General features: G+C 38.9%; 1 long non-coding RNA gene across 2 annotated transcripts in view; it reads left to right on the forward strand.

The window, feature by feature from the left end:
• Window positions 1–11124: 11124 nt before the first annotated feature.
• Window positions 11125–14819, forward strand: part of LOC116588937 — a 30389-nt gene continuing 26694 nt past the window's right edge. For both annotated transcript variants that reach the window (XR_004285128.1, XR_004285131.1), the window contains exon 1: window positions 11125–11164. This is a non-coding gene — a long non-coding RNA (uncharacterized LOC116588937). The remainder of the gene's footprint in view (window positions 11165–14819) is intronic.

Raw genomic sequence — 14819 nt, forward strand, 5'->3', positions numbered from 1 at the left:
CCTCTGCAACTCAACAGGAAAGGAACTACCTTGGTAACCCACTCTACTATCTTCCTAGTCCATGAAATATATATGTGGACTTATCTAGTTTGTGAAATCTCCACTTAAATCTACCTTCCCCCCACCCCCAATATATTGTTGAAATTGGTCAAAGTCAGATTCTTTCAATTTTCCCCTCAAGTCTTGTTTTTCTTTGTACAGTTTTTTAGAATTTAGCATTTGCTAAGTACTTAGTATATGCTTTATTGATCTTTTCTATTCTCTCAATAGATAGGTACTATTATTTTCACCATTTTCAACATGAAGACATTAAGGCTTAAAGATGTTGAGTAATTTGTTCAGGGTTATGTAGCCAATGATTGGTGGGGCCTGGATTTAAATTTAGATCTGTTTCTTTGCAGATCCTGAATTATAATCCTTGTGTTATATTACCTTCAGCCATGTGATTATTCACCAAGTATCATTACACATGTTCTACTAATACTTTGCAGATCTCCCCTCCTTCAGTTTTATTGAGAAATAATTGGCATATATCGCTATATAAGTTTTAGGTATACAGCATGATGGTTGTATATAGTGAAATGATTATCACTATAGGTTCAACTAATATTCATTTTCTCATATAGATACAATAAAAAGGAAAAAAAGAAGAAAAGAAAGAGGCAGAAAAAAGTCTCTTGGTTATGAGAACTCTTAGGGTTTACTCTCTTAACATCTTTCCTATATACCATAATGCACTGTTGGTTAGAGTTATCATGGTGTACATTATATCCCTAGTAACTATCTTATAACTGAAAGTTTGTACTTTTTGACCACCTTCTTCTAATTCCCCCTCCCCGCCCCCGTGTTTGGTAACCACAAGTATGATCCCTTTTCCTGTGAGTTTGTTTTTAGATTCCACATATAAGTGAAATCTTATGGTATTTGTCTTTCTCTGTTTGACTTATTTCACTCAGCATAATGCCTTCAAGTTCCATCCATTATTGTAACAACTGATAGGAGTTATTTTTTTCTTTTTTTTAATCACTGAATAATATACTATTGCATATATATATATATCCCACTCATCCATTGATAGACATTTAGGTTGTTTCCATGTACTAGCTATTGTAAATAAAGTTGTTATGAACACGGGAGTACATATATTTTTGAGTTACTGTTTTTATTTCCTTTGAGTTTATTCCCAGAAGGGGAATTGCTGGGTTATATGGTATTTTTTATTTTTCCTATTTAGAGGAGCCTCCATACTGTTTTCCATAATGACTCTACCAATGTACAATTTCACCAACACTGCACATGTGTACCTTTTTCTCTCTATATCCATGTCAGTATTTGTTATCTCGTATCCTTTTGATGATGCATTTCCCTAATGACTGCTGATGTTAAGCATATTTTTGTATATTTATTGGCCTTTTGCATATCTTCTTTGGAGAAATGGCTGTTCAGGTAATTTGCCCATTATATTTTGAATATTAACCTCTTATCAGATAAATGATTTGTGGACATTTTTCCTCCCAGTTTCTTAGGTTGTCTTTTCACTTTGTTTTTGGTTTCTTTTGCAGTACAGAAACTTTTTAGTTTGATGTAGTCTTACTTTTTTTCCCCTTTTGTTGCTTGTGCTTTAGGTGTCATATTAAAAAAATCATTACCAAGACTCATGTCAAAGGGTTTTATTTCTACATTTTCTTTTAGAAGTTTGATGCCTTTAAATCTTATATTAAAGCCTTTAATCAGTTTCAAGTTAATTTTTATGAGTGCTATAAGATATGGCTCTAGTTTCATTCTTTTTATTTATTTCTTTTCAGTGTAACAGAATTCATTGTTTATGCACCACACCCAGTGCTCCATGCAATATGTGCCCTTCATAATACCCACCACCTGGCTCCCCCAACCTCCCATTCCCCTGCCCCTTCAAAACCCTCAGATTGTTTTTCAGAGTCCATAGTCTCTCATGGTTCATCTCCCGCTCCAATTTCCCCCAACTCCCTTCTCCTCTCCATCTCCCCATGTCCTCCATGTTATTTCTTATACTCCACAAATAAGTGAAACCATATGATCATTGACTCTCTCTGCTTGACTTATTTCGCTCAGCATAATCTCTTCCAGTCCCATCCGTGTTGCTACAAAAGTTGGGTATTCATTCTTTCTGATGGAGGCATAATACTCCATAGTGTATATGGACCACATCTTCCTTATCCATTCGTCCGTTGAAGGGCATCTTGGTTCTTTCCACAGTTTGGTGACCGTGGCCATTGCTACTATAAACATTGGGGTACAGATGGCCCTTCTTTTCACTACATCTGTATCTTTGGGGTAAATACCCAGTAGTGCACTTGCAGGGTCATAGGGAAGCTCCATTTTTAATTTCTTAAGGAATCTCCATACGGTTCTCCGAAGTGGCTGTACCAATTTACATTCCCACCAACAGTGTAAGAGGGTTCCCCTTTCTCCGCATCCTCTCCAACACACGTTGTTTCCTGTCTTGCTAATTTTGGCCATTCTAACTGATGTAAGTTGGTATCTCAATGTGGTTTTAATTTGAATCTCCCTGATGGCTAGTGATGATGAACATTTTTTCATGTGTCTGATAGCCATTTGTATGTCTTCATTGGAGAAGTGTCTGTTCATATCTTTTGCCCATTTTTTGACATGATTATCTGTTTTGTGTGTGTTGAGTTTGAGAAGTTCTTTAGAGATCCTGGATATCAACTTTTTGTCTGTACTGTCATTTGCAAATATCTTCCCCCATGCCTTGGGTTGCCTCTTTGTTTTGTTGACTGTTTCCTTTGCTGTGCAGAAGCTTTTGATCTTGATGAAGTCCCAAAAGTTCATTTTCACTTTTGTTTCCTTTGCCTTTGGAGACATATCTTGAAAGAAGTTGCTGTGGCTGATATTGAAAAGGTTATTGCCTATGTTCTCCTCTACGATTCTGATGGATTCCTGTCTCATGTTGAAGTCTATTATCCATTTCCAGTTTATCTTTGTGTATGGTGTAAGAGAATGGTCAGGTTTCTTTCTTCTACATATAGCTGTCCAATTTTCCCAGCACCATTTATTGGAGAGACTGTCTTTTTCCCACTGTATATTTTTTCCTGTCTTGTCAAAGATTATTTGACTATAGAGTTGAGGGTCCATATCTGGGATCTCTAATCTGTGCAGAGATACAGAAGGAAACTACATAATTCTTAAAGGGACTATCTACCAAGATGATCTAACAATTGTAAATATCTATGCCCCCCATATGGGAGCAGCCAATTAAATATAAAACTATTAATCAAAATAAAGAGTCATATTGATATGAATACATTAATAGTAGGAGATCTTAACACACCTCTCTCAGTAATAGACAGATCATCCAAGCAGAAAATCAATAAAGAAACAAGAGCATTGAATGACACATTGGACCAGATAGTCCTCATAGATATATACAGAACATTCTACCCTAAAACAACAGAATGCTCATTTTTCTCAAGTGCGCATGGAACCTTCTCCAGAATAGACCACATACTGGGTCACAAACCAGGGCTCAACCAATACCAAAAGACTGAGATTATTCCCTGCATATTCTCAGATCACAATGCTTTGAAACCTGAGCTCAATCACAAGGAAAAATTTGGAAGGAACTCAAACACCTGGAAGCTAAAGACCATCTTGCTTAAGAATGATTGGATCAACCAGGAGATCAAAGAAGAACTTAAACAATTCATGGAAGCCAATGAGAATGAAGACACTGCAGCCCCAAACCTATGGGATACAGCAATGGCCGTCCTAAGGGGGAAATACATAGCCATCCAAGCCTCCCTCGAAAAAATTGAAAAATCCAGAATACACCAGCTGTCTCTACACCTTAAAGAACTGGAGAATCAACAACAAATTAATCCAGCTCCACACACAAGAAGGGAAATAATCAAGATTAGAGCAGAAATCAATGAGATAGATACTAGAGATACAGTAGAATGTATCAATGAAACTAGAAGCTGGTTTTTTGAAAGAATTGATAAGATTGATAAACCATTGGCCACACTAATCCAAAAGAAAAGAGAGAAAACTCAAATTAATAAAATTATGAATGAAATGGGAGAGATCACTACTAACACCAAGGGAATAGAAACAATCATCAGAAGTTATTATTAACAGTTATATGCCAATAAGTGAAGCGACCTAGATAAAATGAATGCATTCCTGGAAAACTATAAACTCCCAAATTTGAACCAGGAAGAAACTGACAACCTGAATAGACTGATATCTAGTAACGAGATTGAAGCAGTGATCAAAAACCTCCCAAAAAACAAGAGCCCAGGACGTGATGGATTTCCTGGGGAATTCTACCAAACATTCAAAAAAGAAATAGTTTAATTCTTTTATAATTCATTCTTTTAGATTATTTTACTTGTTTTTTCCCTTATTGCCTCTTTTTCTGTGTATTTTGATGTTTTTTGATCTTAGTATACTTTGACTTTTATTATGTTCTTTTGCATGAATACTGCAGCATTTTCCCTAGTGATTATCATGAGGCTTACATAAACATATTTTAAATTTTTAACACCTTATTTTAAACTTATAACTACCTAAATTCAGTAAAATTTGTTTTACCTCTCCTCCCTGACACATTTTATTATTTTTACAATTTACATGTTTTATATATTGTGTAGCTAATAAGAGATTATTATAGGCATGGCTCACTTTGCTGCACTAATTTTTTTTAACTTTTAAACTAGAGTTATAAGTAAACTCTGCAATACTATTACCATATTGAAAAATCTAACTATGACTGTATATTTATCATTACATATGAGATTTATGCTACCTTTTAATATTTGTATGATGTAATTTAGCTTTTTTTTTTTTTAACTTCTACTTAAAGAACTGCCTATAGCATTTCTTATAAAGCAAGTATGATAGTAATGAACTCTGTTAGCTTTTGTTTGTTCAGGAGACTATTCCACCTGATTCTGAAGGTGGGTAGACTTTTGCTGGGTAGAGAATTCTTCATTAGCATGTATTTTCTTTCAATATTTTGAGTATGTCATCCCATTTTCTCCTGGCCTGAAGTTTTTGTTGAGAAATCTGTCAGTAGTATTCTGGGTGTTCTCTTGTATGTAACTTCACTCTTTTCTGTTGCTAGTCTTAAAATTCTTTGTCTTTGACTTTTGGAAATTTAATTATAATCTATCTCGGTGCAGCCCTGTTTGGGTTCAACGTGTCTGAACTCCTTTGGGATTCATGGATCTGGATGTCCATTTTTTTCTCCCCAGCTTTGGGAAGTTTTTTAACCATCATTTTTTTTTTTTTTAATTTTTTATTTTTTATAAACATATATTTTTATCCCCAGTGGTACAGGTCTGTGAATCACCAGGTTTACACACTTCACAGCACTCACCAAAGCACACACCCTCCCCAATGTCCATAACCCCACCCCCCTTCTCCAACCCCCCTCCCCCCAGCAACCCTCAGTTTGTTTTGTGAGATTAAGAGTCACTTATGGTTTGTCTCCCTCCCAATCCTATCTTGTTTCATTTATTCTTCTCCTACCCACTTAAGCCCCCATGTTGCATCACCACTTCCTCATATTAGGGAGATCATATGATAGTTGTCTTTCTCTGCTTGACTTATTTCGCTAAGCATGATATGCTCTAGTTCCATCCAAGTTGTCGCAAATGGCAAGATTTCATTTCTTTTGATGGCTGCATAGTATTCCATTGTGTATATATACCACATCTTGTTTATCCATTCATCTGTTAATGGACATCTAGGTTCTTTCCATAGTTTGGCTATTGTGGACATTGTTGCTATAAACATTCAGGTGCACGCGCCCCTTTGGATCACTACGTTTGTATCTTTGGGTAAATACCCAGTAGTGCAATTGCTGGGTCATAGGGCAATTCTATTTTCAACATTTTGAGGAACCTCCAGGCTGTTTTCCAGAGTGGTTGCAACAGCTTGCATTCCCACCGACAGTGTAGGAGGGTTCCCCTTTCTCCGCATCCTCGCCAGCATCTGTCATTTCCTGACTTGCTGATTTTAGCCATTCTGACTGGTGTGAGGTGATATCTCATTATAGTTTTGATTTGTATTTCCCTGATGCCGAGTGATATGGAGCACTTTTTCATGTGTCTGTTGGCCATCTGGATGTCTTCTTTGCAGAAATGTCTGTTCATGTCCTCTGCCCATTTCTTGATTGGATTATTTGTTCTTTGGGTGTTGAGTTTGCTAAGTTCTTTATAGATTTTGGACACTACTCCTTTATCTGATATGTCGTTTGCAAATATCTTCTCCCATTCTGTCAGTTGTCTTTTGATTTTGCTAACTGTTTCCTTTGCTGTGCAAAAGCTTTTGATCTTGATGAAATCCCAATAGTTCATTTTTGCCCTTGCTTCCCTTGCCTTTGGCGATGTTCCTAGGAAGTTGTTGCTGCAGCTGAGGTTGAAGAGGTTGCTGCCTGTGTTCTCCTCAAGGATTTTGATGGATTCCTTTCACACATTGAGGTCCTTCATCCATTTTGAGTCTATTTTTGTGTGTGGTGTAAGGAAATGGTCCAATTTCATTTTTCTGCATGTGGCTGTCCAATTTTCCCAACACCATTTATTGAAGAGGCTGTCTTTTTTCCTTTGGACATTCTTTCCTGCTTTGTCGAAGATTAGTTGACTGTAGAGTTGAGGGTCTATTTTTGGGCTCTCTATTCTGTTCCATTGATCTATGTGTCTGTTTTTGTGCCAGTACCATGCTGTCTTGATGATGACAGCTTTGTAATAGAGCTTGAAGTCCGGATTTGTGATGCCACCAACGTTGGCTTTCTTTTTCAATATCCCTTTGGCTATTCGAGGTCTTTTCTGGTTCCATATAAATTTTAGCATTATTTGTTCCATTTCTTTGAAAAAGATGGATGGTACTTCGATAGGAATTGCATTAAATGTGTAGATTGCTTTAGGTAGCATAGACATTTTCACAATATTTATTCTTCCAATCCAGGAGCATGGAACATTTTTCCATTTCTTTGTGTCTTCCTCAATTTCTTTCATGAGTACTTTATAGTTTTCTGAGTATAGATTCTGTGCCTCTTTGGTTAGGTTTATTCCTAGGTATCTTATGGTTTGGGGTGCAATTGTAAATGGAATTGACTCATTAATTTCTCTTTCTTCTGTCTTGTTGTTGGTGTAGAGAAAAGCAAATGATTTCTGTGCATTGATTTTATATCCTGACACTTTACTGAATTCCTGTACAAGTTCTAGCAGTTTTGGAGTGGATTCTTTTGGGTTTTCCACATAGATTATCATATCATCTGAGAAGAGTGATAATTTGACTTCTTCTTTGCCGATTTGGATGCCTTTAATTTCCTTTTGTTGTCTGATTGCTGAGGCTAGGACTTCTAGTACTATGTTGAATAGCAGTGGTGATAATGGACATCCCTGCCGTGTTCCTGACCTTAGCGGAAAAGCTTTCAGTTTTTCTCCATTGAGAATGATATTTGCGGTGGGTTTTTCATAGATGGCTTTGATGATATTGAGGTTTGTGCCCTCTATCCCTACACTTTGAAGAGTTTTGATCAGGAAGGGATGCTGTACTTTGTCAAATGCTTTTTCAGCATCTATTGAGAGTATCATATGGTTCTTGTTCTTTCTTTTATTGATGTGTTGTATCACATTGACTGATTTGCGGATGTTGAACCAGCCTTGCAGCCCTGGAATAAATCCCACTTGGTCGTGGTGAATAATCCTTTTAATGTACTGTTGAATCCTATTGGCTAGTATTTTGTTAAGTATTTTCGCATCTGTGTTCATCAAGGATATTGGTCTATTGCTCTCTTTTTTGATGGGATCCTTGTCTGGTTTTGGGATCAAGGTGATGCTGGCCTCATAAAATGAGTTTGGAAGTTTTCCTTCCATTTCTATTTTTTGGAACAGTTTCAGGAGAATAGGAATTAGTTCTTCTTTAAATGTTTGGTAGAATTCCCCCGGGAAGCCATCTGGCCCTGGGCTTTTGTTTGTTTGGAGATTTTTAATGACTGTTTCAATCTCCTTACTGGTTATGGGTCTGTTCAGGCTTTCTACTTCTTCCTGGTTCAGTTGTAGTAGTTTATAGGTTTCTAGGAATTCATCCATTACTTCTAGTTTGTCAAATTTGTTGGCGTAGAGTTGCTCATAGTATGTTTTTATAATAGTTTGTATTGCTTTGGTGTTAGTTGTGATCTCTCCTCTTTCATTCATGATTTTATTTATTTGGGTCCTTTCTCTTTTCTTTTTGATAAGTCTGGCCAGGGGTTTATCAATTTTATTAATTCTTTCAAAGAACCAGCTCCGACTTTCGTTGATTTGCTCTATTGTCTTTTTGGTTTCTATTTCATTGATTTCTGCTCTGATCTTTATGATTTCTCTTCTTCTGCTGGGCTTAGGGTTTCTTTCTTGTTCTTTCTCCAGCTCCTTTAGGTGTAGAGTTAGGTTGTGTACCTGAGCCCTTTCTTGTTTCTTGAGGAAGGCTTGTACTGCTATATATTTTCCTCTCAGGACTGCCTTTGTTGTGTCCCACAGATTTTGAACTGTTGTATTTTCATTATCATTTGTTTCCATGATTTTTTTCAATTCTTCTTTAATTTCCTGGTTGACCCATTCATTCTTTAGTAGGATGCTGTTTAGTCTCCATGTATTTGGGTTCTTTCCAAACTTCCTTTTGTGGTTGAGTTCTAGCTAAAGAGCATTGTGGTCTGAAAATATGCAGGGAACGATCCCAATCTTTTGATACCGGTTGAGTCCTGATTTAGGACCGAGGATGTGATCTATTCTGGAGAATGTTCCATGTGCACTAGAGAAGAATGTGTATTCTGTTGCTTTGGGATGAAATGTTCTGAATATATCTGTGATGTCCATCTGGTCCAGTGTGTCATTTAAGGCCTTTATTTCCTTGCTGATCTTTTGCTTGGATGATCTGTCCATTTCAGTGAGGGGAGTGTTAAAGTCCCCTACTATTATTGTATTGTTGTTGATGTGTTTCTTTGATTTTGTTATTAATTGGTTTATATAGTTGGCTGCTCCCACGTTGGGGGCATAGATATTTACAATTGTTAAATCTTCTTGTTGGACAGACCCTTTGAGTATGATATAGTGTCCTTCCTCATCTCTTATTATAGTCTTTGGCTTAAAATCTAATTGATCTGATATAAGGATTGCCACTCCTGCTTTCTTCTGATGTCCATTAGCATGGTAAATTCTTTTCCACCCCCTCACTTTAAATCTGGAGGTGTCTTCGGGCTTAAAATGAGTTTCTTAGAGGCAACATATAGATGGGTTTTGTTTTTTTATCCATTCTGATACCCTGTGTCTTTTGACAGGGGCATTTAGCCCATTAACGTTCAGGGTAACTATTGAGAGATATGAATTTAGTGCCATTGTATTGCCTGTAAGGTGACTGTTACTGTATATGGTCTCTGTTCCTTTCTGATCTACCACTTGTAGGCTATCTCTTTGCTTAGAGGACCCCTTTCAATATTTCCTGTAGAGCTGGTTTGGTTTTTGCAAATTCTTTCAGTTTTTGTTTGTCCTGGAAGCTTTTAATCTCTCCTTCTATTTTCAATGATAGCCTAGCTGGATATACTATTCTTGGCTGCATGTTTTTCTCGTTTAGTATTCTGAAAATATCGTGCCAGCTCTTTCTGACCTGCCAGGTCTCTGTGGATAAGTCAGCTGCCAATCTAATATTTTTACCATTGTATGTTACAGACTTCTTTTTCCAGGCTGGTTTCAGTATTTTCTCTTTGTCACTGAGACTTGTAAATTTTACTATTAGGTGACGGGGTGTGGGCCTATTCTTATTGATTTTGAGCAGCATTCTCTGAACCTCCTGAATTTTGATGCTCGTTCCCTTTGCCATATTGGGGAAATTCTCCCCAATAATTCTCTCCAGTATACCTTCTGCTCCCCTCTCTCTTTCTTCTTCTTCTGGAATCCCAATTATTCTAATGTTGTTCTGTCTTATGGTGCCACTTATCTCTCAAATTCTCCCCTCGTGGTCCAGTAGCTGTTTGTCCCTCTTTTGCTCAGCTTCTTTATTCTCTGTCATTTGGTCTTCTATATCACTAATTCTTTCTTCTGCCTCATTTATCCTAGCAGTGAGAGCCTCCATTTTTGATTGCACCTCATTAATAGCTTTTTTGATTTCAACTTGGTTAGATTTTAGTTCTTTTATTTCTCCAGAAAGGGCTTTTATATCTCCCGAGAGGGTTTTTCTAATATCTTCCATGCTTTTTTCAAGCCCAGCTAGAACCTTGAGAATTGTCATTCTGAACTCTAGATCTGACATATTACCAATGTCTGTATTGATTAGGTCCCTAGCCTTCGGTACTGCGTCTTGTTCTTTTTTTTTTTGTGGTGAATTTTCCCGTCTTGTCATTTTGTCCAGATAAGAGTATATGAAGGAGCAAGTAAAATACTAAAAGGGTGGCACCAACCCCAGGAAAATATGCTTTAACCAAATCAGAAGAGATCCCAAATTGTGAGGGGGGAGAAGGGATAAAAAGAGGTTCAACAAGAAAGAAAAAAAAAGAAAAAAGAAAAGAAAAGAATTAAAAAAAAGAAAACGAATAAAGAAAAATATAAAAAAGAAAAAAAATATATATTAGATAAACTAGTTAAAAAACGTTAAAAAAAGAAAAGGGTAAAAGTTAAAAAAATTTTTAGCAGAAGAATAGAAAAAAATGAAAAAGAAAAAAAATTAAATTAACTGCAAGACTAAAAAAATCACAGGGAGAAAGCCATGAGTTCCGTGCTTTGCTTTCTCCTCCTCTGGAGTTCTGCTGCTCTCCTTGGTATTGAAACCGCACTCCTTGGTAGGTGAACTTGGTCTTGGCTGGATTTCTTGTTGATCTTCTGGGGGAGGGGCCTGGTGTAGTGATTCTCAAGTGTCATTGCCCCAGGCGGAACTGCACCGCCCTTACCAGGGGCCAGGCTGAGTAATCCCCTCGGGTTTGCTTTCAGGAACTTTTGTTCCCTGAGCGCCTTCCATAGAGTTCCGGAGGACGGGAATACAAATGCCGGCCTCCTGGTCTCCGGCCCAGAGGAGCCGAGAGCCCAGGGCCCCACTCCTCAGTGCGCCCTCAGAGAACAGCGCCCAGTTACTCCCATCTGCCTCACCTCCGGCCGTGCTCCGAGCTCAACGATCCTGCGGCTGGTTGAAGGTAACACCGAGCTGTGAGCTTACTGTCGGCTCTGTCTCTGTAGCCGGCTTTCCATTCCAATACCCGCAAGCTCTGCGACACTGACACCCCCGATCCTTCTGTGACCCTGCGGGACCTGAGGCCACGCTGACCCCGTGTGGGCTTCGCCCTGGTTTAGCCTCTGGAGCGATGTCCCTCAGCGGAACAGACTTTTAAAAGTCCTGATTTTGTGCTCCGTTGTTCTGCTGCTTGCCGGGAGCCGGCCCCTCCCCCCGGGGTCTATCTTCCCGTCGATTTGGATTCACTTCTCCACCAGTCCTACCTTTCAGAAAGTGGTTGTTTTTCTGTTTCCAGAATTGCTGTTCTTCTTCTCTTTGATCTGCCGATGTATTTGCAGGTGTTTGCAATCTTTAGATAAGCTATCTAGCTGATCTCCTGCTAGCTGAAGTAGTCTCAGCCTGCTACTTCTCCGCCATCTTGACTCCTCCCTCCTAACCATCATTGTTTTAAATATATCTGTTCCCTTCTCTTTCCCTTCTTCTGGAATTACCATGCAAATACTATTTCTTTTCTTTTCTTTCTCTCTTTTCTCTGTTTCATTTGGTTCTCTGACTGAGTAGTTTCTAATGTCTTATCCTCCAGGTCACTGATTCTTTCTTCTGTATGGCTATATCTACTTTTGAAACTGTCTATTGGGTTCTTCAGTTCAGCTATTGTATTTTTCAACTGTAGGATGTCTGTCTGTTTCTGATGTTTACTATCTCCTCTTCTAACATCTCAGTTTGTTAATGCACTGTTTTCATAATTCTGTTTAGTTGTTTATGTTTTCATATAGATCACTAAACTACTTTAAGAGGATTCTTCTGAATTCTTTGCCTGACAACTCATAGATCTCTTATTTCTTTAGGGTCAGATATTGGAGTTTTATTAGTTTCCTTAGGCAGTGTCATATTTACCTGATTTTTTGGTGATTTTTGTTTCTTTATGTTGCTGCCTGTGAATTTGAATAATCATGGTCCTTTTCCAGACTTTATAGATTTGCTTTGGCAGAGAACATTCTTCATCAGTCAGCTCAGCTTGTGTTATTGGTTGTATCTACAGGTAAGGCTCTTGGTCAGGTGGGACCTGATATTACAGTCTATTTTAAGACCAGGGAACTGTGTGAACTCAGATTGGGATGGGGAAGGTATGCTTCTGGCTGAGAACAGTTGAATAGGACTGTTGGTTTAGTTTCTATCCAAGTGATACTATAAGATCAGCTCATGGTTGCTTGGATTCTCTGATCAGACTTACTAGATTGTCATTAATGGGCACTTTATTCAGTAGTATATGAGGCTATGATTTAACTTGCCATCCCTAGAAGGGGATTAGGACAGGACCCGGGGTCTGTATAGCTTGTCATTTGAGGATTTGAATGAGGATAGAGTGTGCATTGAATTTTCTGTTCAGGTGAAACCATTGGTTTTGCTCCTCAGATTAGAGAAACCATTTGCTGTGCTCTTTGTTCAAGTGCTACTGTAAGCAGGCTCTGGTTAAGTTCCCTAGTGAGACCAGTTGAGGGCTGTATTCAACAATGAGTGGGGATATGAATTCCTTGCTGGGGTGCGGTAGGGGGATCAGCTTTAAAACTGGTAAAAGTGATTATTGTCTTTTTTTTTTTTCTATTTTTAAAAATTTCTTTCCAGTGTTCCAGAATTCATTGTTTATGTACCACACCCAGTGTTGTAACTGGTACATGCCCTCCATAATACCCAACACCATTCTTTTTTTTTTTTTTTTTTAAGATTTTATTTATTTATTTGACAGAGAGTGAGAAAGCAAGAAAGGGAATACAAGCAGGGGGAGTGGGAGAGGGAGAAGCAGGTTCCCACTGAGTAGGGACCCCAATGTGGGGCTTAAGCCCAGTTCCCTGGGATCATGACCTGAGCCAAAGGCAGATACTTAACAAGTGAGCCACCCAGGTATCCCAGAACTGCTTATTGTCTTTTTTTTTTTTTTAAGATTTTATTTATTTATTTGACAGACAGAGATTACAAGTAGGCAGAGAGGCAGTCAGAGAGAGGAGGAAGCAGGCTCCCTGCTGAGCAGAGAGCCCGACGTGGGGCTTGATCCCAGGACCCTGGGATCATGACCCGAGCTGAAGGCAGAGGCTTTAACCCACTGAGCCACCCAGGCGCCCCATAGAACTGCTTATTGTCTTAACCCAAGCTGCCCTGTACCCAAGTTCCCTGACTCAACAGGGCCATTGGCTTTGCTTTACAAATTATTGACTTTGCCTGCACTTCTCCAGAGGTGAGCATTTCTGGGCCATACAGCTTCTAGGAGTTGTCTCCAGTCCTTCTCTTCAGATGGGATTGGAAGATGCTGTCTATAGTGGGTGTGTCTATGTCCCAACTCCCTTGCTTGGGAAAGAATGGGAGTGACACTCCAGGCTACTCTCAATCTCTCAAATAAGTTCTTTAGTTGGGTGGCAGGGTAGGGAGCTAACTCTCAGTCTTGGCCATAAATTGATCCCCTTGCCTATGCATAGCATGGAAATCCTCCACACCCTATACTGGCTTTGCTCTGGGGTGATCAGCTCTGCTTGTCCACTTCTTGGAACTAGCATTACTGGGCCACTCAGCTTCTAGGATTTGTTGCCACTTCTTGTCAGATGGAGCTGGAAGGCATTTTCCACAGTACGTGGGGCTATGACATTGCTCCTTACCTAGATGTGGGCAAATAGTGCTCTAAGGCAAGACTCCCTGTTTGAGGAAACAAGTTAGGCAGTTCTGCACCCCATGGAGTTCCAGGTTAGAGTACACCCCTGACTTCATTCTGTCAATGAGCAAAACTGGGATTACTACTTGGGTACTTCAGGTATGAATATGGTCGGCCAAGATCTATGTTGCAAGTCTCTCCCCTCTGTTCTGTCACAGATTCCTAGTTGTCAAGCCCTGCAGATATCCCTGCACTTCCCATGGTATGAGATTGGAGAGGAGGTTCCCACAAAGCAACACACAATGCTGGGTGGGGTGGGGCTCTTTATCCTCCCTGGGTTCTTTTTACCACCAGAGGAACCAGAGGCTCAAAGGTGACCTCTCTGGGTGGTGCTGTGCTGGGCTGGGAAGGGGCAATGTGGTCAACATGTAGCTGGTTCTCTTACCCTTGTAATGCAGGCTGTCTTGGTCTTAGTAGTGCTGGGAGCAGGGTGGGGACGCTGTTCTTAGCTCCACCTCCATGTTCTAGGATTCTCCCAATGGTGTCTTGTTCTTGTGTAATTGCTTGTTGTTCTTGTGAGGAGGAGGGAAGTCAGGAATGACCTATTCTGCCATCGTGGTGACATCACTCCCACATTTTTTGTTTCTTTGTTTGTTTAATTTTTTTTTTTCCCAAACCATGGTTGTAACTCATTAGTGAATAATTACCAGCATATATATGTTTGTTTGTTTTTAAATGCAAGAGACATTACAATATTACAAAATTGAAAACACTGGAATAAACTGATGTAGTAACGGTAGGTGTATTTTTGTGAAACATTTATTATAGGTATATATAGGCATATAAGCATGTAAGTGTCATTGAATCACAATGCAACGTGTATTTATTACTGTAAGTCATGCTAAATTTAGAGAAACAATGTAGTGCATGATATAAAAGCAGTATAAGTTTCCTACTATCAAGATATGTAGATCTT

Source organism: Mustela erminea, chromosome 1, assembly GCF_009829155.1.
Source record: "Mustela erminea isolate mMusErm1 chromosome 1, mMusErm1.Pri, whole genome shotgun sequence".
NCBI lineage: Eukaryota > Metazoa > Chordata > Mammalia > Carnivora > Mustelidae > Mustela > Mustela erminea.